Source organism: Tachypleus tridentatus, chromosome 6 (genome assembly GCF_004210375.1).
Source record: "Tachypleus tridentatus isolate NWPU-2018 chromosome 6, ASM421037v1, whole genome shotgun sequence".
NCBI lineage: Eukaryota > Metazoa > Arthropoda > Merostomata > Xiphosura > Limulidae > Tachypleus > Tachypleus tridentatus.
The window spans coordinates 111,946,516-111,963,409 of record NC_134830.1 but is presented as its reverse complement, the minus strand read 5'-3'; the positions used below and the strand labels follow the sequence as shown (position 1 = coordinate 111,963,409).

Genomic DNA, 16,894 nt, shown 5'->3' with positions numbered 1-16,894 from the left:
CTAGAAAGTTCACCTGTTTTATCCACTCACGCCATAATACAGTAGTACGTTATTTGTCAGACAGTCAGTAAACACTAAAATGGCGTCACATAGGGGACGCCTAACGTTGCAATTTGTACTGTCGTAAGTCAGTAAAACATGCACATGCCATGGATCACAAGAAGTATGCACTCTGTAGAAAACAACACAGCATAACATGTGCAATTCAAAAGTAAAGACAAAAAAATCGTTATTCTTACTTTTGGTTTTATTTACTCTCAAAAAAGAACACTTTTTGAAAACCTGAAAAGTACATCCAGTATATAAACAAAGGTATTTATCCATATGGAGAAACGTGTAGATGGGCAGGACAAGCTTGCCTTTGGTTTGCAAAATACTGGTGACAGGCAGTCAGTTTGAAACCGCACGAGACCGATCTCGACGTACGATATGGATTGTGTGAATCACCAGCAGGTTACGTGGGAAGACCTGCTGCACAATGAACCCACAAAACCCTTCGTGCTTCACACGTCACTGCTCATCCAATCTGGCAGGCAATACACAAGTGTAGCTAATACTATCCCCTCCCTCCTACTTGGGTTGCGACTACTGAATTTAATGTTTCATAAACCTGGTATGTTGGCTATGTAAAGCATGCCTGAAATACATGTGCGAACGAGAATCTTTCCAACGTCATGCGTTTTGGTAATCTTTGGTAATCCTGAGGATTTGGAAAATTAAATCAAAGGGGGGGGGGGACAACAGAAACTTCAAGAATATATCTGACGAAAGCGCCGCCTATGAGCGACGAGATGTTCGAATGTAACAACTTAGATGAATAATTTTTTACATTAATCCCTGTCTTGTAATAGCAGAAGTAGAGAAAAATTGGTCCTCTGGAAAATTCAACTATAGAAGCGTTTTCAAGATACAGCGAGTTTGCGCAACACCTTATTTAATATTTCACATCATTTCTACATATCGTTTTTAAACAATATTTGAAATGTATATTGGTACATATTGTATAAATATTTTAATAAATAGATGGGTTCATTAGAATGTTTTCATTTCCAAAGCAGATGTCTAAAATAAATCTGTATTTTGTTGTTGTTAAGTTTACTTAATGAGATGAATATTTACAAAAAAAATTGGATAAGCGGTATTTGATGTATAATTTAGTTTCCAAACTTAGCTGCTTCTTATAAGTAGAAATTTAGGGCCGAACAAGGCCTATTGATTAGACGCTGAACTAAGGAGCGGAACTTCATGTTTCGCGTCTTATTATCGCTAATCAGAATTGTTCCACACACCTTGGGATAGTGTGTTACAAAAGCAACAGTCAAATCCTTGGTCTTGCAAGAGTAGTCCCAAGAGTTGGGTTTTTTTGCAGACTAACTGCCCCATCTCTGGTTTATCACTCAGGGGTTTGCTAGTGTAGAGTTAATCTAAACCTAACTGTGCACCTGTAAAAATATTTGTTCTTTTGAAAATTCACCAAAATAACCAAGTCTAAGTGAACTAATATTTAAAAAGAGCATATTTAAGATTATAAAATTTCATTTCAGAATTGATAAATGAAAGCATATGTTTAATTTTTTGCATCATTTGTAACTAGGATTATGCGGTGCAATAAGATGTCATGAATTAAAAATTGACGAAGTTAAAATATAATGCGCACTTAAAGAAAAAAAATTCTTAGGAAAAGCTCTTCCATCGTTTCTAAACTGAGGACGCCTAGCACAGATAACCCTCGTGCACGAAATCAAATAAGCAAACAAAACCAAGATTTTATTATGTCTTTCTTTGAAAGTCAACAAAAACGAAGAAATTTGGTTGTAAACTAAAACGTACATGTATACGGTAAACTAGTTTTTTAACTTTGTATTAGATTACCAGCTCTTACACATTAATAGCGATTTTCATCTGTTTAAGTTAGCTTAGTCCCATGGCGTAGAACAAGTTATAAACTCAGAATTATTTATTTTGATAACTAAAAATCACCTAGAAAGAACTAATGTTTCGTTATTTTTTCCTCTATGATTGTGATATACTAACCTGTTGAATATCAAACTGAAATGAAGTGAAATGAAAAAACTCACGTGCAAAGTGATTGGTTGGCGTTTGTTGTACTCTTAAGTTTGTCGCTCTTGGATGGATTAATAAAGACGCTTTAAATAAAAGATTTATATGCAAAAAAAAAAAATATATGTAGTTTCTTTTTCTTGTCTATATCTCCATATAAGAACCATGTAGTAAGATGAATTAAAACAGATGATTTATGTATCTATACAAAAACAATAGTCATATGTCTTAAATAAATAATTCATACAGAACAAAGCTCACTGCGTAACTTAAGTATTTGTTCTTGTCCCTACAATGTGTGTGTGTGTGTGTGTGTGTGTGTGTGTGTGTGTGTGTGTGTGTGTGTGTGTGTAACCATATGTTCAAAAACTGGAAATAATTGTAACATCAGGTTCGCCAGATCTAATACAACTCTACAACTCGTTCCATGTGTATCCAGTGTGAACAAATGGGTTGCAAGCTTAGACTGACAAAGAATACACTTTATGCTATATTGTTCACATCTGTAACGTTTTGTGTCTTCTCGAATACGCCAATATTTCAAGAGCTCTATGTACAGAACAACTGTTTAGGCTTTATCTATTTCATATTATTTTAAGTTTAGGTTTCGTTTCAACCCGGCCTAATCTATTAAACCGGTCTCACTCTCTCTCTCTCTCGCCAAGGAAAAATAATTCCAATTTTGTCAGTAATGCGGTCACGCTTGGCATGAAATTCAAAACAAACAAACACGCGACTTGCTTCGAATCCGTTCTACAAATTGAGGATGAAGTTTCAATCTGTTTCTTCACGATACAGATTTGTGTTAAAGCAGCTCTAAAACACTCACTCATCCAAAGTATCACAACATCTTCAAGTTGGGTTAAAGTTCATACCCTAAACCTGTTTTAAAAAGTAGCGTTTTGTTCGATGGTTTTTAAATACTTCATGTTATACTAAACCGAAAAGATTACACTTTCAATGGACGAATAACGATGTTTAAACTCGAAAAGTTACCACTCGATCCTCTCTGTAGCTTTCGATAGGATCTCAGTGTCACAATAAAAGAAGCTGTTTGAAGTTCAAAACAAAGTTACATAAAAGACGCACTGTATGTATTACACATATATAAAGCATGTGTGTGTGTCACAATATATTAAACGGCAGAAAGTACGGGAATCCCATATCATATTATTTGAAATAGAAATAATGATATTAACTTATTTGCCTTAAAATTTTCTTCCAAAACTACACAAAGAGTTATTTGACAGTCAACGACACTCACTGACAACTCTTGGGTTACCCTTGCTAACCGAAATTCAGATCTGACCATTACTCTTTCAGTGCACTCATGGTACTGTAGTGCGGAACGCATATTTTGCAACAACGAGTTACCAACCATGAACTCTCGTATTCAAAAACCGAGCATGCTAATCAGTATGTCAACACTTGGCTGAATTAAGAATGTATACTATTTACATGCAACTTTTCTTTTGTAAACTGCACCAAATAATTCAATAAAAACTGGAATTCATAATGATATATTTAAAACACTGCAAAACAACTGCTAAAAATAATAACCATCACTCCTCTAACTTCATTTTTATGCACATCAGATAACTGATGATATGTCATGTGACCTGGTGTGTGTATATATATATATATATTAGTGAAATTAAATAATTACATCCAAATGAAGCTAAATGAATAAACAAAATCATGAGAAAGAACTCTGTTAAAATCAGCAAATCCCAACCACTGATTACTTATATTATGACCATAAATTTTCAAGCCATAAACAAAACACATTAACATAAAACAAAATATGCTGCATATTTTTAAAAATGATACTGGGGTACAAACCGCAACGCGGGATTATAAAATGTATCCTATGTTTTGAAGGTGACTGCGGAAGTACGACTCACATTGCGGTGGAGATACACCATCTATCAATCTTAATCTCCAATTCGCTAGTCTCACATAAGAAAATTAGAAATTAGGAGAACGAGATGTGGGTGCTTTAGCCCACAACGTCCCACATCTATATTGCCCTTCACTGCCTTCAGACAGTTGTGGGAATTTAAAATAAGGATAAGAAAAAGATAAATAAAAATATGAAAAATAAAAATTAAATAAAAATGAAAATGAGGTACTTCCATTTGGGAGTAAGTAAGATAAATCTTACCTTCTGAAGTTAGAATTCCTGCCCCCAGTATGGTAGAGCACTTTGTAACACGATATCAGTAAAGTGATAGTTTACTGTAACTGTCGTATGGCTCAAGGTGTACATCCGCATATAGTAGTGCGAAGTTCTTAGATGACCTTATTTTTAACTTAAATAATTTTGTATAATTTCTCTGATTATATTTTCTTTGCATTTATTTAATACATTTTTGTATTTATTACAGAATAGTTTAATAATTTTATCTAAATTTTTTTAGATCTATTAACTATTAATTTTCGTATCAGTATATCATTATTAATAAAATACTGTAATTTATTACAAATTTTACAATATCTGAATAACTGGAAAGTTATAATGTTTATAATAGATGGACATGACGCATTACTATGTGAGGAGGGTGAACCATAAATTGGGAAATCAAAAATATTTTCTTTTATCAAAAGTATTTGTATTGATATCCTTTTTATCAATTACTTTAACTTCTAAATCTAAATAATACGTACCTCTATTAGAAATTAAAAATACTTCAATTTCTAATTTTGTTGGATAAAAGGTCTCAGTAATATTATATATTTCAAATTATTTATGCCAATTAAATCATCAATATATCTATAAATTAAAGTAAAAATATCTGTATTTGCATAGTTTTCAATAAGTATATTCTCATAGTAATATAAATATAAATTTGCTACACAAATAAACCTGTTTATTGAAATATATAAAATTATCATAAATACAGAAACTTAATATATCTTTTATGTTTTTGGAACTATATTTTATTTTTACAGTTCTATAAAAGGATAACAATATTGTTCTACTAATGAATTTAAAAGAAAGATTAAATCTTTTAATGGTATTGTGGTATATAATCTTGTAAAATCAAATGATTGAGTAATATTTACCTTTTTTTAATTTATGTGGAATAATTTTATTTTTATTTGTTTAAGTATGTATAATTTCCATTCTAAAAGTCATTTAGATGGATAAGCTGTAATATAATTAAGTTTTAAAATATATTCATCAATTTTTTTTCAAAAGATTTTAGAATATTGTTTTATTACATTTGTTTCAATCCTGTAATGAGCTCTTTCTTTTACTGTTTCACGTAATATTTTGTCTTTTATAATATTTAAATTACCAGTAATAGTATGTTTATGAAAAGTATCAACAAATAAACTATTTTATATTCACAAGGTAAATTATTAACATCCTCTATATTAGGCCCGTTATGGCCAAGAGTGTTAAAGCGTGCGACTCGTAATCCCCGTCACGCCAAACATGCTCGCCCTTTCAGCCGTGGGGGTGTTATAATAATACGGTTAATCCCACTATTCGTTGATAAAAGAGTAGCCCAAGCGTTGGCGGTGGGTGGGGATGACTAGCTGCCTTCTATCTAGTCTTACACTGCTAAATTAGTGACGGCTAGCGCAGGTAGCCCTCGAGTAGCTTTGTGCGAAATTCAAAAACACATACACATCATCTATATTTAAATTAGCTAAAAAAACTTTTATAATTATATATTAATGAACCATCTGGAACATTATATTTATAACTGACGGTAGGTCTTACGTTTTTACAAGGAAAATACTATTGCTTATAGATTGATGAATAATTTTAGTAATCTGTAAATCACTGAATATTTTATGTCTACAATTAATTATCAAATATGAAAGTTTTACTTTCTGTTTCTCTTTTTCAAACCTTGAAGCATCATTAAGTTTTAATTAATATTTTATAATATCTACAAGTAAATATTTTGCATGATCATCTCGCAAGTTTTATTTATTTATGACATTAATTAGTAGTTTTATTTCAGGAAGATTAAGTTCATAAATCTTTTTAAAAATAGTTTATGTATACTAATGCTAGTATAGAAACTACTGTCTAAATAGCTACACAATTCTGAAAAAATAATACATTTTACTTTATTATTTCCTTTACCTCTAGTTTACTTATTCTTATGAATAAAGTTATCTATAAAGAAAAACATTAGTAATACAATAATCATTGCTCAAATTCAAAGCAGTAGAACTATTGAAATCTTGGTTTAATCCATAATGATGTTTTTAGTTTTAAAATATACAAGTTTTCTCTTTGAAGTTTATTTGATGTCTTCATTAACTATTTCTAACATAGTTATCTTAACCGAGGTAAAAGGATGAATCCAGAAATGTTTCAATTCTATAGAATTCATTAAATTATTTTTAACTTGAGATCTATGTAAATTTATACATATATGTAATAGGTTTGAAGTTTGACCCACATATTCCATATCACATTTAGTACGTGATAATAAATAAATTATATATGTTTATTTTACAAAAGTAATTAGTATAAGTTACTGGGTGAAAAGTACTTAGAGCAGGACACGTGAGACATCTTTTGCTATTACATTTGCAGCAGTATATAATCAGCTTGCTATATTATTGATATCGTGTTAATGAGCACCTCTACCATATTGAGGGCAGGAATGCTAACTTCAAGAGATACGTTTTATCTTACTTACCCCAAATGGTAGTACCTTATTTACATTTTTTTTCCTATATATTTTTATGTTTATCTTTTTCTTATTCTTATTTTAACTTCCCACAACTGTCTGCAGGCAGTGAATGGCAATATAGATGTGGGACGTTGTGAGTTTGAGCAGCCACGTCTCACTCTCCTAATTTCTAATTTTCATATGTAAGACTAGCGAATTGGAGGTTAAGATTGATAGACGGTGTATCTTCACCGCAATGTGGGTTCTACAGTCACCTTCAAAACTTAGGATACATTTTATAATCCCATGTTCTAACTTGTACCCTAAACGTATGCAGCGTATTTTATTCCATGTTAATATGTTTTGTTTATGGCTTGATAATTTATGGTTATGATATAATTAATCAGAGGTTAGGATTTGCTATTTTTAACGCAGTCCTTTGTCATGATTTTGTTTGTTCATTTAGCTTCATTTGGATGTAATTATTTAATTTCACTAATATACATATATATATAAACAAACGTTTGGCCTTTAAGCCGACATACATGTATAAATAAACATATACTTATAAATGAACATTAGGTATGGATGGATTTATTCATTACCCTAACAATTTGTATCAGTAATGTTGGGCTTTCCTTCCACTCATTCTATGTTTAAATTATGTTTTATTTTTCTACCAATTTTATTTCAGGCAAGACGTGATCTAATGGCTAGCGTGGTGTGCTTCAGAGGTTTAAGGTTCGAGTCACGATGAAACTTAACATACTTTATACTTTCAACGGTTCAAACAGCTATTCAAAACCCTTATAATAGTTATGTCATTGATTGGCTACCCTCTCTCTATACTATAGTGTTTTAAAACTGGAAAGTCTTTGGCCTAGCCGTTTAGACTCTGTGCATAACTTACTGATTACATTCAAAAACCTAAGCAAATATTACTTAATAATGCTCCGTTTTTCCTGTGTCTTGATTCTTTAAAATTTATCTATCAAGGAAAATATTATCATAAAGCTTAGACAAAGTTATTCTCCTAGGGTCATACAGTAGAAATACAGTTGAAAAAGATTAAAGTATAACTAATAGACGTGATATAAAATTCCACGTTTATCAAGTTTGCAAGCTAAATACCAGGCTGAAATGTTAAACATACTTCGGGCTAATTTTGCAGCCACGAGTTAAGTTGGATAAAATAACAAACTTTGAAATCACATACCTATTCGTATGCTGCAACCCCAAATTACATTTTACAATGTTAATATATACATAGTTTGTCTCCTCTTTATATTTTATTCCATTATATTTGTAATGGAAAACATATTATCACTAAAACAGTAAATCTCCATTTTGGCGCCTTTCGCTGCACTACGACTGAAGCTCCTTCTATTACATCCTAATGAAGAACGAAACAACTACTACTCCATGTATTTGTGATATTTATGATAACATTAAAAGTACAAAAAATCGATTATCCTTCAAGATTGCATTATCTATCATCCTTTTTTAAAATTCTAATAATGGCCCACATGCGAAAATATCATATGACAGTAGTAATAAAAAATAAACAAAAGGTTAGTAAATTTCGTTCAAAGTAGGCTCTTTCAACTCCAATTAACCCTGGCAAATAGGTTTTTACTGCTAGTTAAGAGCCTCAGTCTCGATCTTAACCGGAAACGGTGAGTGAGAAGGAAATTATATCACTGGAGCAGCAGCGAACTGTGTTTGCCTTTTCAATTTCGATAGGGCCTGGCAAACCTACGCCTTACCGCTAGTTAGAATAATAGAGAAACATCCGCAAATGCTTACCTCAGAATAACTGACTGTTGGAAGTTAACAGGAGTGATGATTTGTTTGCTATGTTCAGCCAACAATGTGCGGTTTGTAGGAAATGAAGAACAATAAGGTGGGGGTTATCGTTTTCAAGCTACCACGTAACTCTGAAAGTCATTAGTTTGGAATCGCTATTCGCATAAAATGGTCCTCCCATTGTTATTCCAATCTTAGGATATAAGTGATTATTACTGAGTAAATTGTTTGCAACAAGTTTGATATATATATTTGAACACGTACAATTTAATGTTTTTTTTTTTCACAAAAACTATCGTTCTTTACATTTGTAAACCCTGTAAAAATTCGTCCTTCTTAAACTTATAGAACTTTTCTCTAAATTTCATAGTTTTAAATCTTATTCATGAAGTAAACTTAATGTTATGCAAATTTCTCTTTTAATTAACTTGTAAAAAAACTTACAAAATACTTCATGATGCTCTAAATTGTGAACATCACTAGATGGCGCTTTTAGATTACATTCTTGGTGAATAATAATCTTTTAATTAAGAGAAACCAAATGAAGCACGTTCTCATTACATATGACTAAGGTGCCACCTAGTGCTCACTATTTGTAATGACAAAATTGTCATGGCTGTTTCGTGTTGCAGCATTCATTGATATCTACAAATAACAGATAAAATAATGCGGTCCTCGAGGATCAATTTACTGAGTAGAAAAGTCTCACATTGAAAATTAATATACAATTCGCAAGAAAACGCATAAACTACGAAAAACAAATCTCACTTTATATCATGATCCGAATGTGAATTTACAAGAACTTTTCATATAAATCTTTAACGTGTACGAAATGTATTGTGAGAGATAACACAGCTGGAAAGAGAAGGGAGAAAACACATACAAAGGAAAAATGTGCCACAGATAAACGTTACAAATTACACACTAGAAGATTTAATACAAGCTCCCCTCCATTCAAGTATAGAGTCCCGTCGCACACGTTTGTCATTGGGCACTCCATGTAGTGTGACGCCGTCCCTAATTGCTCCCCAGTGGTGCAGTGGTATGACTGTGGATTTCTATCACTAGAAACCAAGTTTCGATACCCGTGTTGGGCAGAGCACAGATAGTCAGTCCACTGTGTAGTTTTGTGCTTAACTCAAAACATACTGTCCCTAATTCTCAGCCACCGACGACAGGGAGATAACCAATAGACAACAAACACTTTTACTCGATGCTTTATTTATTATTGTGCGTCTTTTTTGTTTCTCGTAAATTTTAATATTTACGTATTTATTGTTTAACACCAAGTATCAAATGACAAGACATCGTCAGCATTTGATAAAAGAGATGTGTTGTGATTGACGTACTATTTTACAATATACTATACGTTCACTCACAAGTTGTTATGAATAAATAAGATGATTTTAAAACTATTACCTCTGCTACTTTTATATACTTTAGGGGTTTTAGTACTGGTATTTATATAAGCTTTCCATTTCCTCAAGGTCCTTTTAGTGGTAATTGCCTATTCTAACCATATACTGAAACAATTCGAGAAATTTCAAGTGTTAAGTTGCTTCTTTCTTCTGTTGAGATATACATCTAATGCCTGAATGGACAGAATAACCACATTTTTCAAATTTAATACATAATTAATACTTATATACATATAAAGAACAATTACAAAATCAGAGTAGGTAACGTTAAAAAATATGCTAATGACGCAATAAACAAAATTAAGTTTAAAACACAAAGAGTTGTTTTAACGTTTCTTGTTTTAAACTTTCTTCTAGTTTGTCTCTAAAAATTGCTCAACCCCAACCTACACCAATAAGTTTAAAGGCTTATAAAGCTTTATTCTCAGCAACAAGTAAACTAAAAACGGTTTTAACCTATATAAAAGAAGGAAAACTAGGCAAGTTTTTCCTTCTCGTGAGCCCCCTGGTGGAACAGCAATAATTTCCTAGACTTACAACGCTCAAATCACTGGAGATAACCTAATGTAGCCTTGCTTTAAAACATAAAATCTTGCGGTTATTCAACACAGTTGTATCGATTTACTTAAACCAACAGACTATTTTCAGTTTTATTATTCACAATGTATTTTACTACATCAGACGTTAGTTTATACATACTGTGAACGCTTGTTTACAATACGTACATAACCGGAACGCACTTCTCTTTGTAATCATAGAACTAAACATATTGATTGTAAAAATTAACTTGGTTAATTTTCTCTTATAAACTAAAACATACATTAAAAAACCCAAGCTAATATTTGAAAGTCTGTTTTTATGTTAGTTCCACCAATATGTTAAAATTGTCTGATGTTGTAATTATTGATACTGAATTTGTAACAGCTAATTTCAAATTACTTGTTTAGTATTTCAAATATCGTCTAACTACATCGTGGCAAGAAATATTATATAAAATGTTATTATTCCAATAGAACTTCTTTGTTTTTTCACTGTGACTTTACTTAGATTCCAACTTTGCTTTAGTTTTTAATTTTTACTTCTTACTAATAAGAAAACATTTACGATGAAATTATACACGCAGTCTTCCTTCACTACGTTCGTAGGTTGACTAAGATTTTTTGTTTTTCCTATTTATGTTTTCCTTAATACAAAAATAATTTGAAGAAGATTAGTTTCGACTGATCTCTTAAATACGTATCGGAAAACAACTTTCACGTGATTTGTTTGGTCTCGTGTTCATGATCTCTCGGGGAACTTCACCAAACAGCAGCCGTGACGGATAGCATTCATTGCACGGGAATGGCTCGGGCGGTGTCGGTATATGAACATTAGGGATAAAAGAAGGGAAAGAACAGGTGCGACCGGACTCCACCTTCCTATATGTCTCTAGCTACGGCTGACGGGACAGGCCATCCTCCATTGTTCGGGTGTCGAAAGGCGTGGCCAAGTAAAGCCTGCCCTTGTTGGAAAATGGTTTTGGGTTTTCTTGACTGTGAAACTTCCTAAACACCCCTTAACTAGATAATAGCACTACTCTGACTGTGCAAAGCTCCGTTGTATTTATACAAACAATGCATATAAGTGTTAAAAGTAAAAATATAGGGTTGGCTTGACATGTATAAGTTAAACATTGGCAAGATAAAAGTAATTACTTTATTGATATACTGTAGGTTATTTCCAAGTTTATATTATACATATATATATATATTTAAACCAATGAACTTATATCATACTTTTCTATCTAAACCTAAGCTGGGCATGACCAGGAAATTAGGGCACTCGACCCGTAATCTGAGGGTCACGGGTTTGAATCCCCGTCATACCAAACATGCTCGTTCTTTCAGACGTGGGGGTGTTATAATGTGATGGTCAGTCCACTATTCGTTGATAAAAGAAAAGAGTATCCCAAGGACTGGCGGTGTGTGGTGATGACTAGCTGGTTCTCCTCTAGTATTTCACTGATAGTTAAGGCGTTTGAGTCATAATCTGAGGGTCGCGGGTTCGAATCCCGGTCGCACCAAACATGCTCGCCCTTTCAGCGGTGGGGTGTTATAATGTGATGGTTAGTCCACTATTCGTTAGTAAAAGAGTATACCAAAAGTTGGCGGTGGATGATGATCCAGCTGCCTTCATGTAGTTTTACATTGCTAAATTATGGACGGTTAGCTCAGATAGCCCTCATATAGCCTTACGCGAAATTCAAACCAATCTATCTAAACCTGTTTTACTATTGGTAAAAGCGCACAGAATAGATGTTATTGTTGTAAATAAAACGAGAAATAAACAACTCATTTAAAAGAAAGTTAACTGTTATTTAATTTCTGTAATAAATTATTGTTGGCTCAGCAAGAAAGTCTGCCGCGACTCATAGGCGCCTAAAAATGCTAACTGAAATATACGTTTGTAATGTTTTATATTAACATGTATCAAACACTTAATATACAAAGCATTGTCAAGTTGTTTCAACTTTTTAATAAGGTAACCAGCTGAAAAAATCCGTTGTGATATGATAAAATCGAAAACAAAATACGGAGAAAAACTTTTACCACGAAAAATGCCCAATGCGAAATAGATTTCTTAATATTCCCAACCTTTTTGGGTTGGGACTCCTTTCTTCTAGTGATTTTAAACTTTCATATTATAAATAAACGACCTTATAACACCAAATGTGTTATATTCCTTTAACTGGACACTTAAAGTTTCCCTTTACAGTTTATTCAGAAGCGTTCAACTAAAACACAAAGAGTGTGTGTTTTCTTATAACAAAGCACCATCAGACTATCTGCTGCGTCTACGGAGGGGGAACACAAACAGTACAAAGTTAGAAACCACCAGAGGAACAGCTTTCCAGCCTGGAACGTTACGAATATTAAAACATCTATTTCACATATTCATTCTTCGTAGTGTATGTTGTTTTTCAGTTTTTGTTTCACCATTAGGTTACTCCTTGCATATATCAAAAACTGATGTAAAATAATAATATTTACTTGTATATCGGAAGCTACAAAGTCCTCGAAATTCGTGTGCTAAGTATTAATACTGCTCATATATACAATAAAAGCAAAAACAAATCAAAATTTCCCTTTAGTCACGGTTTGCAAGTCACGCATAAACGTTTATTAAAAACTATTACACTTTAGTGACTAGTTTTTATTACTTAACGTTTTGTTGTACTCGTAACTATGATGTCAATCTTGTGCCAGTGCTTTTTTTTACGTATAATATTATGATCTATTTATGTTGTTTAAGTCAACGTTATATTACTGTCTTTGACCACTTTCACCTGCACTTTATTTGCACATGTATTTTTCATCCACTAAACTCAGAAGCTTAAATATATACGTCATCACATAGATGGAAGCCTGACTGTGGAATGGGCGGATGAACATCATACAGGCATATGTGGCGTGATTTTGTGGACACACTAGGAACAGGGTCAGAGCTGACATCTTCAATCATCAGGGTGCTATCAGTAACTGTCAAGTTTTGCGTGACACACACAAGAGGGCGTAGTTCCTAGCCTCACCGCAAAAGTGTAAATTACGCCTGGATCATTAATCAAACTCTTTTATTTAACAATTTCTCTAGGTACACTCCACATGCTCACTAAATTTATGTGCTTCGTGAATGAATGGAACTTATAAATTTAAAGAGATTTTTATTCTTTATTTTTCGGCTTAAGCTAAGTTGACTTCTATTAAAAAAATCAAACTTGAACACTGCTTATCCATATTTTTTTAGAACTATGAAACTCTTCACAAAATAACGCCATTTCTTCTGGGTCACCGGTAAGTTTACGTACCTGAACGCTAAAATTTTATATTTTACGCGATGCGCCGAAACAAAGAGTTTACCGACAACAGTGATTTTTAACAACTAAAACATCACCAGATTGTCTTTCTACAAACAAAGCTACCAAACCAAAACATCTATCTATTATAATAATGATAATACTTAGTTTTGTTTGTCCGGAAAATGCGCACGTCCTTTACCATCTAAGTGCGTATGCATGCACTGTTCATTTTAATGCAGCAAAACTAAATATACTTGAATAGAGATTTTATACTACAACATATTAAAAGCGTACCAAATCTTTCAAAAAGGTATAAAGTGAGGTCGTAGGATAACATTATAAAAATTAATACAAGTTACAGTATTAATCTCTCTCTTTAAAGGACGATGCTGGGTTGGAGACAAGTGGACTAAACAGATTTCATGTTGGAGACAAGTGGACTAAACAGATTTCATCGTCTACAGTTAGAATTCAAAACAAGATTTTTGTAAAATAAAATATAAAATTTGGTAATAACTAATTTTATTATAATAAACTCACAGACTTATTCACACACAAGCTGTATACTAAATATTATGGCTGTGCATCAAGTCATTTGAAAATGACAATGGAAGTACTGTCATGGTTTTTAATAACTTTATAAGATCCTCGGGGCATTGTAACTATAATCATGTGCATAAAAATTAGCTTACCTTAAAGCATTTCAATGCTATATTAAAATACATATGGTAGATTACATATGCTTACCTTAAAACATTTAATGCTATAGTAAAATACATATGGTATATTATATGTGATACTTAATACTAATTGGAACACAGTTTTAGTTAGAGTCCACTTTTATTGAGGATGTATTGTTGTTATAAAAATAAAAGTGTGACCGTAAATACTTTGCATGTTTCTACTAGTTACATATAATTCTTTATAAATATTTTTACACTTTAAATGTTAAAACTGAGATACTTTTGACGTAACATACGAAGTGGTTGTTTTTACTCATTTTTGTAACATTATTTTCTTTTTTTATTCTACCAAAGTATAAAAATAATATATTTATACTCATTAAATATACCAAGATGGTTGCTCTTGCATTTCTCAATTTTTCTTTGTTTTGGTTGGTATTTTCTGCTACTAAGCTTGTAATATTTCCTTTTGAAATGCTTGTTTGGTCGCGGAATTGAAACTATCACCAAATGTACTAGCCCTTTCAGTCGTGGGGATATTATAATGTGACGTTAAATCCCACTACTATTTGTTGGTAAAATGTAGCCTAAGAGTTGGTGGTGAGCAGTGGTGGCTAGTTATCTTCCGTCTAGTCTCATAAATACAGTAATACTTATAGTAGGAATGGGCCAGACGTGCAATACAAATTAAAATCTCAAACACACTGCAAACAACATGCAAATAAAACTTAATAAACACTGTTGAGTAGCAAGCAAACCAAAGGAGAATAACAAGCCATCAACATAGTTGAAAAATTTGGTGAAGTAAAAATAAGAATTTCACAAAATAACAAGTTTGTCAGTCTGACTATCTGACTGACTGACTAACGTTATTGGATAGGCATAGCTCTCTCCTGCCTTCATCTTATGCAAATTTAAATGCACATGACTGAATTACGCTACCTTGGCTAAAAGTGCTTTTCCTAATTTTATTTATAACCTTGTAATAACAGTAACCATCTTGCAACATTCTTAACGAGCTAACAATACACTAGTAGCCATATGCTATGATTACATGCATGATCTGTGAGTTGCTAAGTAACAAATTGCCCTCATCCCATGTGCGGGTACACGATTGTTTACGCCTGCAGCTCTTTTGGTTAGATAAAAAAAAGTGGACTTTGTAGATTTCTCCAGATCTATGTTCTAACTGTAATTTATCTTTAGAAAACGGAGTTTTCATTTCTATACATCTCACTCAAGGGTTCTGTGCTGGACAAAGTAATCCTTATCATAGCAGTCTGTGTTTAAGACGTGAGTCTTTTGCGTGAACACGAACACTACAACAATTTTGTTGTTGTTATTCTATGTTGCTGTACGGTTTTCGTCTTTAACATAATAAAGTATTACAGATAGGTCGGCATTACAGAGTATTGCGTCTCTGTTGTGCTCCCGAATTCTGATTTTTAGTTTCCTAGTTCCTTCGATGCATTTGGTTCAGTATTGCGTAGCAGTTTCTCAATACTGTTTTGACTTTAAGTTATTTTCATATTGTATGTATCTCTTCAGAAAGACCGTTGACGTCAGGAAATATGGCTTTTCGTGCCTTTAGTATTATTTGTTTATTTTTAGGGTCTGGTATGGTCAAGTAGTTAAGAACGCTCGACTCACAATCTGAGGGTCGCGGGTTCAAATCCCTGTCTTACCAAACATGCTCACCCTTGCAGCCGAATGGATGTTGTAATATTACGGTCATTCCCAGTATTTGTTGATAAAAGAGTTTCCCAAGGACTGGCGGTGTGTGGTGATGATTAGCTGGTTTTCCTCTAGTCTTCCACTGATAAATTAGGGACGGCTAGCGTAGATAGCCTTCGTGTAGCTTTGTACGAAATTTAAAAAACAAACAAACTTGTTGTTGATGTTTATATTTTTCAAATTCTTCTTTATCGATGGTTCGAGAATCAGTTGTCAAGTAGGGTTACATTGATGTGTTCTTCTGCATTCTTCTCACTGACGGCCCAGCATGGCCAGGTGGGTTAAGAGGTTCGAATCCTGGTCGCACCAAACATGTTTGCCCTTTCAGCCGTGGGGACGTTATATGTTACGGTCAATCCCACTATTCGTTGGTAAAAGAGTAGCCAAAACGTTGGCGGTGGGTGGTGATGACTAGCTGCCTTCCCTCTAGTCTTACACTGCTAAATTAGGGACGGCTAGCGCAGATAGCCCTCGTGTAGCTTTGCGCGAAATTAAAAAAAAAACAACCAAACGTCTTCGTGCCTTTTATATTACATATGTTATTCATTCTATTCAATAGGTAGCCTATAGATCCCATATTTACACTATTGAGATGGTATTTCCAGGTTTAGTGTAAATTCCCGTGGTGTATGAATTGTGAATCTTGGTAATTATTGTGTCTTAAAATGAGATTTTATCCTCTTCTATTCTGTAACAGACGGTTTCTAAATTCCA

General features: G+C 32.9%; 1 long non-coding RNA gene across 1 annotated transcript in view; it reads right to left on the bottom strand.

Moving 5' to 3' along the window:
• Positions 1 to 4,356, bottom strand: part of LOC143254635 (uncharacterized) — a 35,910-nt gene extending 31,554 nt beyond the window's left edge. The window contains exon 1 of the long non-coding RNA XR_013030294.1: positions 4,226 to 4,356. This is a non-coding gene — a long non-coding RNA (uncharacterized LOC143254635). The remainder of the gene's footprint in view (positions 1 to 4,225) is intronic.
• Between the last annotated feature and the right edge of the window lie 12,538 nt (positions 4,357 to 16,894).